Raw genomic sequence first — 13,122 nt, 5'->3', positions numbered from 1 at the left:
ATTTAATAAGTGTCTTGCATATGATTGTTTGCGATTCTCAATTTATCCTTTATTCACGTAATGCAACTCCTTTATGGTTATGCAATTGATGATGCTTGTTAGACCAACCATATTTCTATCTTTTATTATTGTCTATGTTAATTTGTTAATTGAAATATATCAGATCACACAGAATATTATTATTCATTGAAAAAGTTGAGAAGTTCAAGAAACACATTCTCTGGGATTACTTTCGTCCCATTTTGGATTATAAAAAATTAATAATTTACAATCAAAAGATATCAAAGAAGAAAATGAGTTAAGTAAAAAGAGAGAAAGAAATAAAAAGAGAAAGAAAGAAGGAAGAAAGAAAAGTTGAGATATGCATTGATATAAAGGGCATCTAAAAACATATTGTGATGACTAAAAGATATCTCTATATATGTATCATGTTGCTAAATGCTACAAAGGGAATGGACATATAACATAAGATGCAGGAAAAATAATAAAGGATGTTGTGAGGAAATATCGAGTGATTGCTTTGGGAGATGACAAAAAGCTATCCACCTGCTGTAATTTTTGGTTTATTAAGTAATAATGTAGATTAAAATGACGATAGTTGAAAACTTTTAATGAATGTTGGAGAGCTGTACATGGATGTTGCAAATTATATTATGTAGGATATTTGTATCTTTATTTGTGGTCTATTGTAGACATATTTATCAAATCCGGCTTGACCTTGTCGGTTCGACCGAAAACTCGGTCACCCGGTTACTTGGTCGGGCCAAGCCACTCGTTGAACTGGTTGTGCAACAGACCCGGTTCGACCAAACGGGTTTTCGTGAAATCCGATGACCCGGCCGGTTAATTTAACCCGATCCGGGTCTTTTTTATTTTTTTTTCTTCCTAATACTTGAAACGGCGTCCTTTCATAACCCCCCTCCTAACCTTTCCCTTTAGATGAAACCCTATGCCCAAATGCCAAATCTGAGACTCTTGACTCTGAGTGTCTAAGTAAAACCCCCTAACCCAGCCAGTCTCTGTGCTCTCTCCATCTCTAGCTCGGCAGTCGAAACTCAATACTCAGTAGTCCCTTTCTCGTCTCTCCCCTCACCTCGACAGTCGTCACTCTCAGTCTCTCACGGCCTCACCTCGTCGCTCTCTCAGTCTCTCATCTCGTCCACTCACCTTGGTCGTCGTCGCGGTCCCGTGCCCCGGTGTTCGCTTCGTTGGCGGCAGAAGCAGACGGAACCACATCTGGTCCCTCGGGTAGTGGTGGTGGTCATCTTCTTGCTTCTCACGGTCTCTGTCTCGCACCTGGTCTCGATCTCTCCCTTCCCTGCGCTCTTCGTCGCCTGTAATAGAGGCAACAGGTCCCGGTGGACTGGTCTTCGTTGTCGTCTTCTTGCTTCGAGCCTTGCCGTTAGCTTCTCCCTCGCCATCAGCTTCTCCTTCGCCGTCAGATTCCTTCGTGCAACCCGATTTGGTAAGTTCCCCATGTTCTTTCTGTTTTAATTTTGTTGCTGAAAACCAAATGTGTTGCTGAAATTTGTTACTGATTATCATGAACCTTGAATTTATTAGTGAGTTCCCCCTGTTCTTTTTGTTTCAATTTTCTTTTTTTTTTTTTTTGTTGCTGCCTGAAAGTTATCGTAGTTTATATTTTTGTTACTCCCTAAAAGTTATCATAATTATCATACAATGTAACTAGTTTCTTGTATCTCTCTCTTCAAACTCTTCTTTCTCTTATTCTGATGTTCTGTATAACATCATAATGCAGTGTTTCTTATGAAAGATATAGATGCAAATCAAAATGAGAAAAATGTTGATCAAGCTCTAAATTTGTCCTATGAAGATATAAATTTCGATTTTAAGATCACTTGGACTTTATTATCAATTATGTTATCTTTTGCTTGCTCTTGTTTATTTAAATAGAGAAAGTATTTTGTATTAAAAACTAATTTATTATCTTTTTTTTGTATCATTAGTTGTCTAAAAATTAACATTTGATTATTATTATATTTATAAAGACTTACATTTTAAGTCTTAGTATGTAATTTTAATTTTATTTATATAATTTATATTTTTTAAATTATGACCGGATCAACCGGGTAAACCAGTGACCTACCGGTTGATCCAGTAATCAGGTTACCTGGTCATTTGGTTCTAATAACTATGATTAATATTATATTAAAGTGTGTTTATGTATGGATTAGGATATACTAGAATTAATTAAGATCAATTAGGACTCATCATGTTCTTCTTTATTATATATTATAATTATGAGTAATAATTAATTAGTGTATATAAATCTAAAAATTGAGGAGTTCATTAACCTTTTTCACATTATAATCACCGTCTAAAAGTGGTATCAGAGGCAAAGCATAGATTTTGTCACTTTTTTCAAAAAGCATTCTGTCAGTTTTTCTAGCTACTAATTAAGATGACTTAAAAACTCTTAACCTAAATTAAAATTTAATAAAAAAAAAATCTGACATCGTATACCATAGATAAAAATATCATAAATAAACCAATATCAAAGATAGAATAAAATAAACCAGTATCATAAACCAATACCATAGATAAAAATATCATAAATAAACCAATATCATAAATAAACCATTTGAAAAGAGAAACAAGGATAGAATAAAATAAGAAACCCCACTTGTTAATGTCACCAGCGAAAGCTCCTTGGAATTCTGTTGGTACTTTCAGCTCAACAAGCATAACAGGTTCTAATATAAATGGCCTGGAAGCTGTATAGCACTGATACAAAAATCAAAGAATATGGTCATTACTATGAGAACAAAACTATGGACAATATTATCATGATAATATGTGCAATGTTATGAATATGGATGCAGAATTGTAAAGAACCTGTATGAAAGCATAGATAGAAGCCAACTTAAATGCAAGTTCACTAGAATCAACGGCATGAGCAGTACCATCTGTCAAGACAATTCTTAAGATTTTCGACAGGATGTCCAATTAAAGCCCCCCTGTATGAAAGCAACATTACGTTACCATAAAATGAGTATTGTAACACTATCATGGCTGAATCGCATAATAAAATTGATGTTTCGTAAATATGCTAATGAATGAACTTTGGCTTCCTCAATATTACATTCTTAGTCCCCATAAATTACTTTTGAATGCTCACTTATTCCATCATTACATTTTTCGGTGGTCTTTATTACATTCATGGGGAATAAGATAATATATGTTGAACGACAATTAGATTTAAAGTAGAAATCACAAATAACCAATGATGAAAATTTCACTCACGAGTTGGCGGCTTCCTTAAAACCTTTTTCAATTGCAGGGATAAAACCTGATGGAATAGCTTGCCCAACAAGGAGGTTTTCAAATTCGAATTTAGTTGGTGATCCTGCCCGAAGTGGTTCAATATACCTGCAAACATAGAACATAGTGAATTCACTAAGCATCAAGAAACAAAAGGTGATTAGGGACAAGTTGGAACATCACAAATTCACAATCAGCTGCTATCATAAAGTAGATATACTTTATACGGAAGCCATTAGCCCAGAAACAGAACCAGAACCACAGCAAAGAGAAGAAGGCTTTATCCAATTTGTTTTAAATCTAAGGATTATTACACTTTTATTGAGAAAAGAAAAAGGATATTTATACACATGGAGAAGTCTGGAAGTAAATGAAAATCCCTTTCTAAAATTTGATTGCCCTTGAATACCAGCAATTTTCTGTTCCTAAGAGACATGCATTTAGTTTGGATGACATTGTTTGAAAATCACAATGTATACTTTCTTGATTTATTAATTCACAACACCTTTTATTTAACAAAACTTTTTTGACTAACTTTAAATTTTTTTAATAACGCATCAACTTAATTTTATTTCTAACCACACAGAAAAGAATATAAATTGAGACAAATTTGTTTAAAAACTAACATGGACAAAAATGCCTCTTTTGTCAAGCGCTTATATTAAAAGGAACTTCTCAAAAAGTAATTTCTGAATAAACAATTTGCTGTAAGATTAATATAAGTTACTTTTTTTTATCTTTTAGAAAGTACTTATTGAGCCTAATACAAAAAATATATAATTTACACACTACAACGGCATATTTATCTTGTAATATTCAGTAAGTTAAAACTTGGGGAAAAATAATTAAAGAATCTTGTAATGATCAAACAGTTCTTCAAACAGTGCCTACTCCCTAATCTTGCCTTGCATGCAAGGTCTATGCATATTTAGACATGCGGTTGTTTGAGAGAAAGTTAATCAAGACTAAGTCACAGTCATTATATTTCTTGCAAGGTTGGTTCACATGATTTCTATGCTCCAACCATAGGGTATTGAAAATTGTAATTGTAATTGCAATTAAACTTTATTTGGAGATGCTAACAGTTTGTCAGTAATTATCTCTCCTAAAGTTGTAATTATTGTAATTGGATAAAGGTAAAACTCAAAAGAATGGTTTAATATCGAACAGGCCCCTTCACACGAATGTCGCTTATTCTTTTTGAGTTTGAAGAATGGACAATGCACAGGTCCATCCTATCTTGGGATGCAGCTTTTATTAAGAATAATTGAGAGACAACAAGGATTGAACCCTCTGTCTAGTCATAGAAGCTCTTACACCATTATTGAAACTCAGTCACTCTAATTAAACTTTAAAAAATAGCTCAAGGGAGAGGGTTGCCCTAGACTTGTAAAGGCTTCTACCACACCTTATCCTTAGGACATGTGGAACTATAATATACCTTCTCATGCTCAAGACTGGACAAAGACTTGCTATTTGGTTGACTAGACATTTTGGGGTGACCCAAAAACAACCATAGAATAGGTTCTGGTACAGTAATATACCATGATATGAACCATCTTTCCCATGAACTTAAATTGTTGGTCAGCGACACGATTTTATATCTAACACTTTCATGAGAAACAAATCCAAATCTTGATTATTGATATTGTAAAGGTGAGATGTAAATTAGTGGGATACAAATAATAATAATAATTAGAGCATATGACGATCATAGTGCAAAGTGCCACTCTCGGGCAATCCCCATGTCTAATCTGATTTTAATAAAAAAAAAATCTTATGTATGGTAACTAATATAAAAATTACCGACACATACCCAATTACCCGTCCATATTGACCTTGCCCTCCAGATTGCTTCTTGTGTAAATAATCAAAATCAGCACGTTGTGTAACAGTTTCTCTTTAGTTTACATGGGGCTTTCCAACAGTTGCATCTACCTTAACAAGTAGGAACATAATAATGAAACTCCAGAAGCAGGAAATATAAAACCAGTATCAGCAAGGATTAACAACATTAATGCATGGGAAAGGAATAGGTACCTTATACTCTCTCCGAATACGTTCAACATAAATATCTAAATGTAGTTCTCCCATTCCAGAAATGATAGTCTAACAACAAAGGTAAACTATGTCATTGCAAGTTCAACAAATTTGCCACTTCTATGATCTAGATAAATAGAATAGAACATTACCTGCCCACTCTCTGGGTCTAAACCAACACGGAATGTAGGATCCTCTTTCTAGAAGCGATTCAAAACTTTTGAAAACTACAAGTGATATACCAAGAAAATCAAATACATGATAAGCTGGGACAGAGTGGTCAGTGTGTTACATAAAGAAACTACTTACTTGCCCTCCAGAATCTTTTGAAACTGGCTGTACAGCTAATGACATTACAGGTTCAGGAACATTCATGGAAGTCATTGTGTATTTAACTGATCCATCGGTAAAAGTATCTCCTAATAACCAATGGATGGAAAAAAGTTAGACAAGTAATCATGTATTAAGGCCAATATAAAACTAACTTAGGCAACATATTACTACAAGATTAAGTTCAAAATTGAGTGCAATTCATTCTCTACATCAATAGGCAGAGACTGCTAACAACAAAAGACTCAATTATCAGAAATTCAGAATGTTTAACAGCTGTTGAGAAGGATTGACAGTAATTAAGCCTAAAAAATTGATTAAACTATACAATTAGAGCCTTACAAATTAATTTAAAAGATTTAACTTGAGAGTTTCCTATGGGCATTGGTTAAGAGAGAAAATAGAAAAGTTTTGGTTTGCATTCAGTGCACAGAAAAATTAAAAAAAGTTAGCATTTACTTGTTCTTATAGTATTCTTAGTAAGTGCCTTAACACTTGTTAACAAGACCCTTAATTAAATCTTGAATAAATAAAGGTACAATATAGGATTCCAGAAATCAATATTTGCCCTGCATGAGCCTCTTGAATGTCCTGCAATTTGGATAAAATCCTAATTGAATATTAAATATATTTAATTATTGAAATATATTAAACAGTCTTCGTAACAAATCAAGCTGGGAAAGGTACCCCTACCAAGTTACTCTATAGCAAAAACAATAGCCTATAACCTACCCAACAAAAGTTTCTTTTTCTTTTCTTTTCTTTTCTTTTTTGTTTTTTCTTGATAAAAGAAGACTTTTTTTAATATGAAGAGAAAACTAAACAAACTGGGTAGGACAAGGGGATAAGAGTTCCTCTTTACCATAAAAAAGTAATGAGAAAAAAATACCAATAACATGAAAATCCGCCAGTAATACTGTAAATCCAAAACCTAACCTCTATCTCATCAGAATGCATCCTAACTAAGCGAGGAACCTGCATCCATTAAGAAAAACATTTAGCCAAAAATTCATTCTAATTTTGAAATGCAATACATGAAAGTACAGACCTAATGATCTAACTAGTGAAAATATTACATCACTGGTAGCACAGCAACAAAATTTTGGTGCATAGTTTTAAAGAAATTCATGAACCCAGGGTAGATTAAAATTGAATAATTGCTATAATCTTATGTCATGTAATTTATTACTCTTCCCAAGATGAAATCTAAAGGAGATAATAAAAAGCTGAAGATTTCAACAAAACACTACTGCAAAGTTGTGTTTGGAAAAATCTTGAGAGTTACACCTATGATTTATAGCATAGCATTAGCCAAAAAAAATTCCAGGATTCAATTGCACATATGCACATGAATAACACAATCACAAAAAGCCTTAGATTTTACCTTGATCTTCTTGCCGGTGTTTACATTAATAATAAACTCGCCCTTGCGGATCACACCCTCGTAAATTCTTCAACACCCAAAGCCGGGGGGAAGGAAAATTGAGAAAACAATCCAATAATTTTGTGTAATTTACAAAGTTAACACATTCAAAACAAAATATATGCAGACAAACACACGCAGGGAAAGTGATAAAATGGTTAATGGTGAGAATGAAATGAGTAAATCTCGGTTGTGGGAAAACAAAATGCTCAGGACGGGGAGGAGGGGAGCGCAATATGGGCCCGAGGGACTGGTAACTCTGGGTGGCAAGACTGGTGGGGAGGGGTAGTGAAATGATTTTGTTAGAAAAGAGAGTTGGGGAGTATATTGGGAGGTGACAAAATGCTGAGGAGGGCATTCAGATTGTTGGGATTAGAATCAGACTAGGAGAGGGTCAGGTCTCTCAAAAGCCTGCCATTTGTCACACATTGTTTTTTCCTTTCTCAGTAAAGAACACATGACCTGGGGAAGGGTAAAGCCACATTGGATTTTACCCATTTCCTTCAGTTTCTGTACTGTTTGATCTCTTTTCTACCTACAATTGGTACCAGTTGTTACATACAGTCATACGAGATGCGACTTCTTTATGTAATCATGTGAGCTCTAAAGTACGTCAACCATTCATGTACGATGATGCAGCCAAGAATTGCTCTCACTCTCATAACAGCCAACTTCTCTCACTTGATACTGCCTTATATATGTTGAAAAAGAGTTTGAAGTAATATTACCTTAAATATGTCAACTGGCCAAACCGCCCTTCCTCCAACTTAAATGCCAACGCTACAAGTGGCCCATCAAGACTTCCAGTCAACTCAACCTGAAAGTGCATAGATAAATTATTCAATAAAAAAAGAAACAAGAGCACAAATGCAAAATCGGCTTGCAAAATCATTTGCAGGCCTCTCATTGCCACAGCAAGAACTCTCCAGGCCTTTTGGTATCATTTAAAATCCTTGGGTTTTTCCCAATGGATTTGCATCAGTTTCTAATTACCACATTCAAAGTTTTGGATCATACCAAGAAGCAAATACAATTGGTAACTTTTCAGTGTTTTGGCGCATTCGGTTGAAACTTGTAAAGGAAGTCCATGCCTTTTAACAGCTCCTTTTCGACTACTCATTTAATTGAGATACGATTACCTTTTCGGCCTCGCTTTGGTGCTTCGTACATGGTCTGTCTAAGGGTGTTCCTCACTTCCTCTAGCTAACATTCAAAGGGATTGGCATGCTTTAGTACATGGTCCTGTTTGTTGGGTGATACCATTTTGTATCCATGTGAGGATATTCCATCCTCTTGTGTACATTCTTCTCTCTCCTAATAAAATTTCTTTTTCTATCAAAATAATTTAACCTTCCCTTGACTAAGTTGTGATTTATATTTTGAAAAACTTATGCAATAGTTATCATCCCGGTTAAATCTAAGTTATGTTATTTTTCATTTTGTATTTACTTTTTCTGCGTGGAGTCTTACAAATGCTACTATAGATGCAAGAAAATGTCCACATGAGAATTTTTAACTTTTTTAAAGATTATGTTTAACTAGTAATTACATTTTAAAAAATCCATGAAAATTTAATTATTCGAGTAATTAAACAAGTTCTTAATTGATGTTTTTCCCCTTTTTCTAGGTTTTACTCTATTTTCCATATATTTTCTTGTATGATTCTTCAAACCAAATATTCTTCTTTCACTCCCACTCAAATATATATCTAATCTATATATATAAAGAAACTTATAAATCATCATTAAAAAATAGCCTGCAAATTCAGAGGCCAATTGACAATTTATGACAAATAGATCATAATATCAAAGCAAAACAAAGATAAACATCTTACAAATCAGGTACCTTTTCCTCATTCTTTGTTTGGTCAAGGGCATAACTACTAACTTCAATTGGACATGGCAAATAATTAAGTACACCATCCAGAAGTGGCTGTACTCCCTGTATCAGTAACAGAAGACAATGAAAAGCATAAGAGGCAGAAGGTAAAAATAGGGATGCCTGCAAGCATATGCATGTACAAGAGAACCTCTTGGGGGTTTGGGAGTTTGAACTTGAGAGCAAGGATACCAACCCGAGACGAATTGATGATAAAAAGATTCATCAATTACACAAATCCGATCAAAAGGTAACTTAATAAATGATACAAATTACAAAACATTACACGCCACATTAACAGAGCAATCCAGAATATCACAAGCAAGATAGGAGATCGAACACAAATAGGAGACGAGTAGTCAGTAATAGATAGTTATAAACACAGCAGCATTCTAATAAAAATTTATCAGGACAAAATATTTTATTCCTTTATATTTATTGTGTATGGTCATAAATTGACCTGTATTTGATTTCATTTGGGCATATGATGGGATCAAAAATCCCAGACATCTATGATCCAATCAAAACAAACGTAAAGGATCTAGTAGGTTGGGCAACTTAAGCTACCTCTTGCAATATTTGAATATTTTACACTCCTAATATTTTGAGCCATCCTGACAAATATTAAATACCTGCTAACATGATGCATGCCATTTATGATCCCATATGATATGCATACTCAACCATTATAGCAGTTGTGTACTACAGAATGTCGAGGCAACTATGCCAAGAGGATTTAAGTTCTCAAAAAAAGAAAAGGAAAAAAAAAAACATATCCAAATTAGGTGCATTGTGTACATATGGAAAATAAGGATACAACATATTAATAATGTAAAGAGGAGGAATACAGAAAGCAATGACTATATAGCATAGAATACACATAATAACTAAAGGTAATTCAATGGTTGCCTTATTTTTAAAAACACTACCCATGAACACTGGTACAAACTTCCGTGCTATGGTGGCCCTACGAATTGCTTCCTGCTCAAAGAAAAATGACATCACAATAATAAAACTCAATATTTAATAAAATAATTAAATATTCTAAACTACATATAAAGCTAAAGGAGAATGCAGTACATTGACTTCATGATAATCTATTGGTGAAAAACCATAGGCCGAAGTGAGTGAAAAATGCAAGAACTAAGCATCAACGAAGAACCAAAGAACCATGCTTACAACTTTTATTAGCAGAAACCATACATATTACAATATAAGCAATTTTTTTCACTGATAATCATAAAATAACAAGACCACTTCCCATTGACACACCTATGCCTTTACTATTTCTGATACACATCTAGAATGCTCAAGACTTCTATGTAATCAACAATAAAACATCCCAACAAAATAATTGTCAGAGGTAAACCAAATTCGATGCATATCCTATAAATCAAATAATGAACATACCTAATAGAGAAAGCTAGAAAACTCTCTAACTTGATTAGAAGAGTAGGGACTTAAGAAACTGACTCTACCAGCTAGATTAGGATAAATACAACAGATTCAGAAAATATCTTCTCTCTCTACTCAGTTTCAGTTAATACCAAACTTCAATAGGGATGAGGGAAAGGAAAAAAAAAAACCGAAAAATGAAAAAAGAAAACCCACAGACCTGAAGGTCAGCAGGTGATATGGGCTCATCACCAAGAAAAGCTTCAGCAAGTTGATCATCAACTTCTGACACAGCTTCTATGAGCTCCCGCCTTTTTTCTACTTCCAAGGCTTCCATATCTGCAGGCACCTCTTCAGTGACAACTTTTTCACCGAAATAAGCAACAATAGAGCATGCTAAAAGTAAGCCATAAGGAAAATTAATTTTAGTAATAAACAGCAATAATTTTGAAACAAACCCATTAGAACCCCAAAAATAGTATGCTTTTACTGCACAAGATCAACAAGTCCCTCAAAATCATCCTCCAAGCCTATCGGAACTTGCATTGCAGCATTATGATGCCGAAGTTTAGATCGTGCCTGTAAAAGTATAGTCCTCAAATGAGAAAAAAGTTATACAACTATAATGATGATGTAAGCACTTTTGGCTATATTTTGCTATTGTATATATGATCTCTTATCCTCCTTCTCCTTCTATCCGTATTAATGATATTCTTCTTTTATCAATATAAATACAATAAAAAAGAAAGTATGGTGACAATGATATAATGAATCAAAAGGAAACTAAAAGGATTTCCAGAATGCACAAAGGTAATAACAAATAATACTTACTAAACTACCAAACTAAAATTTGATAGCTTATATATTGCTGCAAAATCTTAATTAATGTGATGCTATATACATATAAAAATTAAGGTGAAGTCATAGAAGATTTTTAGTAAACAGGTTACAGAAGGTTTTATCATGAAAAATCAGCTTTAGAAGAGGTTCAACTTTTTCAAATTCCTTAATTTCTCAAAGATCAGCAACCAAGGGATTGAGGAACCGAATCTGCGAAATTCTCTTCCATAAAATCGTATGAATGGCAATAAAACTATAAAACATATCATCTATACGGTCTTCATTAATCTCCAATGAACCTGATTTAAAACTTTCCATGGATCTGCTCCCATTCGATCAAGCTTGTTAATAAATGCAAGTCTTGGAACCTCGTATCTTCTCATTTGTCAATCTACCGTGATGGACTGACTTTGCACACCACCAACACTACAAAGTACAAGAATAGCACCATCAAGGACACGCAAAGCCATCTCAACTTCAATGGTGAAATCAACGTGACCAGGTGTGTCAATTATGTTAGTCTGCAATGACAAATTTCCCAAAAGAAATACAAATACAATTATATTTTTACCCAAAAATTAGAAAGTATAAATAATTAGCAAGTCAAAGAGATGAAAGAAGGAAGTCATCAGTACTGCAAGTATAATATAGAATTCTTATTCTAATATTCCAATGTTTCAACATTTTTGACTGTCATCGAGACAATTTACTTTTGCTTAGCAGACTAATTTTTTTATTTTCTCAATTCCACTTAAGAATAATTACACATAGAAACCTTTTCAACCTTTTCTCCATTCTCCATCATAACTAATAACTAATCCATAACAATAATTAGTATGTTAGGGATTGCAGTAACAGAAGCACTCAAATCTCACTATACATTAAAAGCTCATTAGCTCTTCAAAATTGATTTAATACTTAAATTCAGTTTGAACTCAGTCAACTCATAACCACATAAAATTCATCCAACTAAATCTCAACTCCAATCATAACTTCAACACTGAAATGAAACTGACTGATTCATCATAGTCACTAGTAGATTGACAGGTACTTCAATACACATTTTCTTTACAGAAAACGTAAAAAAATAATTACTTTTTTAAAAATTAGACTAAAATTGGAGTAAATAACTACTTTTATATTGTTTTATCATTTGAGGAATAGCAAAACAACACAACAATTTGGAGAAGGGGAACAGTTTATCAATAGCAGAGAAAGAGATATTTACCTTATAGTCTTTCCAAGAGCAGTAAGTAGCAGCAGACTGGATAGTGATACCTTTCTCCCTCTCCAAGTCCATGGAATCCATCTTGGCGCCGACGCCGTCTCTGCCCCGAACCTCGTGGATCTCGTGGATACGACCAGTGTAGAAAAGCACTCGCTCCGTCAAAGTTGTCTTGCCGGAGTCGATGTGAGCAGAGATCCCGATGTTGCGTAACCGCTCCATGGACTCCTTCCACCATGGCTCCTTGTCCGCCGCCGCCGCCCTCGCTCGAGCAGCGTTACCCGACGAGAAGTGCCGCAGGTGGAATGCACCGGCAAGGAGGGACGACGCCGGAGACGGAGACGGCGATGGGGATGCCGGGGGCACGGAAGAGGAGAAGAAGGTGTAGAGCAGGCGCGGCGCAGAGGACCTGGCTATCCGTGCCATGATGGTGGTGGAAGAGGTGGCGCAGGGTTTGTCGTTTGTTTTGGGGGGCTTACTACGTGACTGTTAAAGTGCTGACTTTAATATTCTTTAAATTAAATTTTTTGAACAAAAGATTGCATTTTTACTTAAATTAAAACAACAACATTTATATTCAGATATACCAACCGCATTCAGATTTATATCAAAATTTTTTGTATTGGCATTCACATAAGAACTCTTGTATTTTGTCATTTATTTCAGAATTTAAGTAGAAAAGCAGCATTTTATTCAAAAAAAAAACGAT

General features: G+C 34.3%; 1 pseudogene across 1 annotated transcript; it reads right to left on the bottom strand.

Moving 5' to 3' along the window:
• Positions 1 to 2,440: 2,440 nt before the first annotated feature.
• On the bottom strand, positions 2,441 to 12,964 carry LOC107626638 (elongation factor G-2, mitochondrial-like; annotated as a pseudogene). The gene is made up of 17 exons (XR_015905173.1): positions 12,417 to 12,964; positions 11,488 to 11,709; positions 10,810 to 10,927; positions 10,569 to 10,722; positions 9,863 to 9,934; positions 8,921 to 9,016; positions 7,804 to 7,892; positions 7,037 to 7,103; positions 6,589 to 6,627; positions 6,216 to 6,243; positions 5,632 to 5,774; positions 5,475 to 5,549; positions 5,323 to 5,391; positions 5,099 to 5,220; positions 3,265 to 3,390; positions 2,857 to 2,978; positions 2,441 to 2,745 (listed from the first exon to the last, which is right to left on the bottom strand). The product of XR_015905173.1 is annotated as an elongation factor G-2, mitochondrial-like (transcript).
• Between the last annotated feature and the right edge of the window lie 158 nt (positions 12,965 to 13,122).

Source organism: Arachis ipaensis, chromosome B2 (genome assembly GCF_059453495.1).
Source record: "Arachis ipaensis isolate K30076 ecotype BB chromosome B2, ASM5945349v1, whole genome shotgun sequence".
NCBI classification, from domain to species: domain Eukaryota; kingdom Viridiplantae; phylum Streptophyta; class Magnoliopsida; order Fabales; family Fabaceae; genus Arachis; species Arachis ipaensis.
The sequence above is the reverse complement of the archived record's forward strand: the minus strand, read 5'-3'. Positions and strand labels throughout refer to the sequence as shown.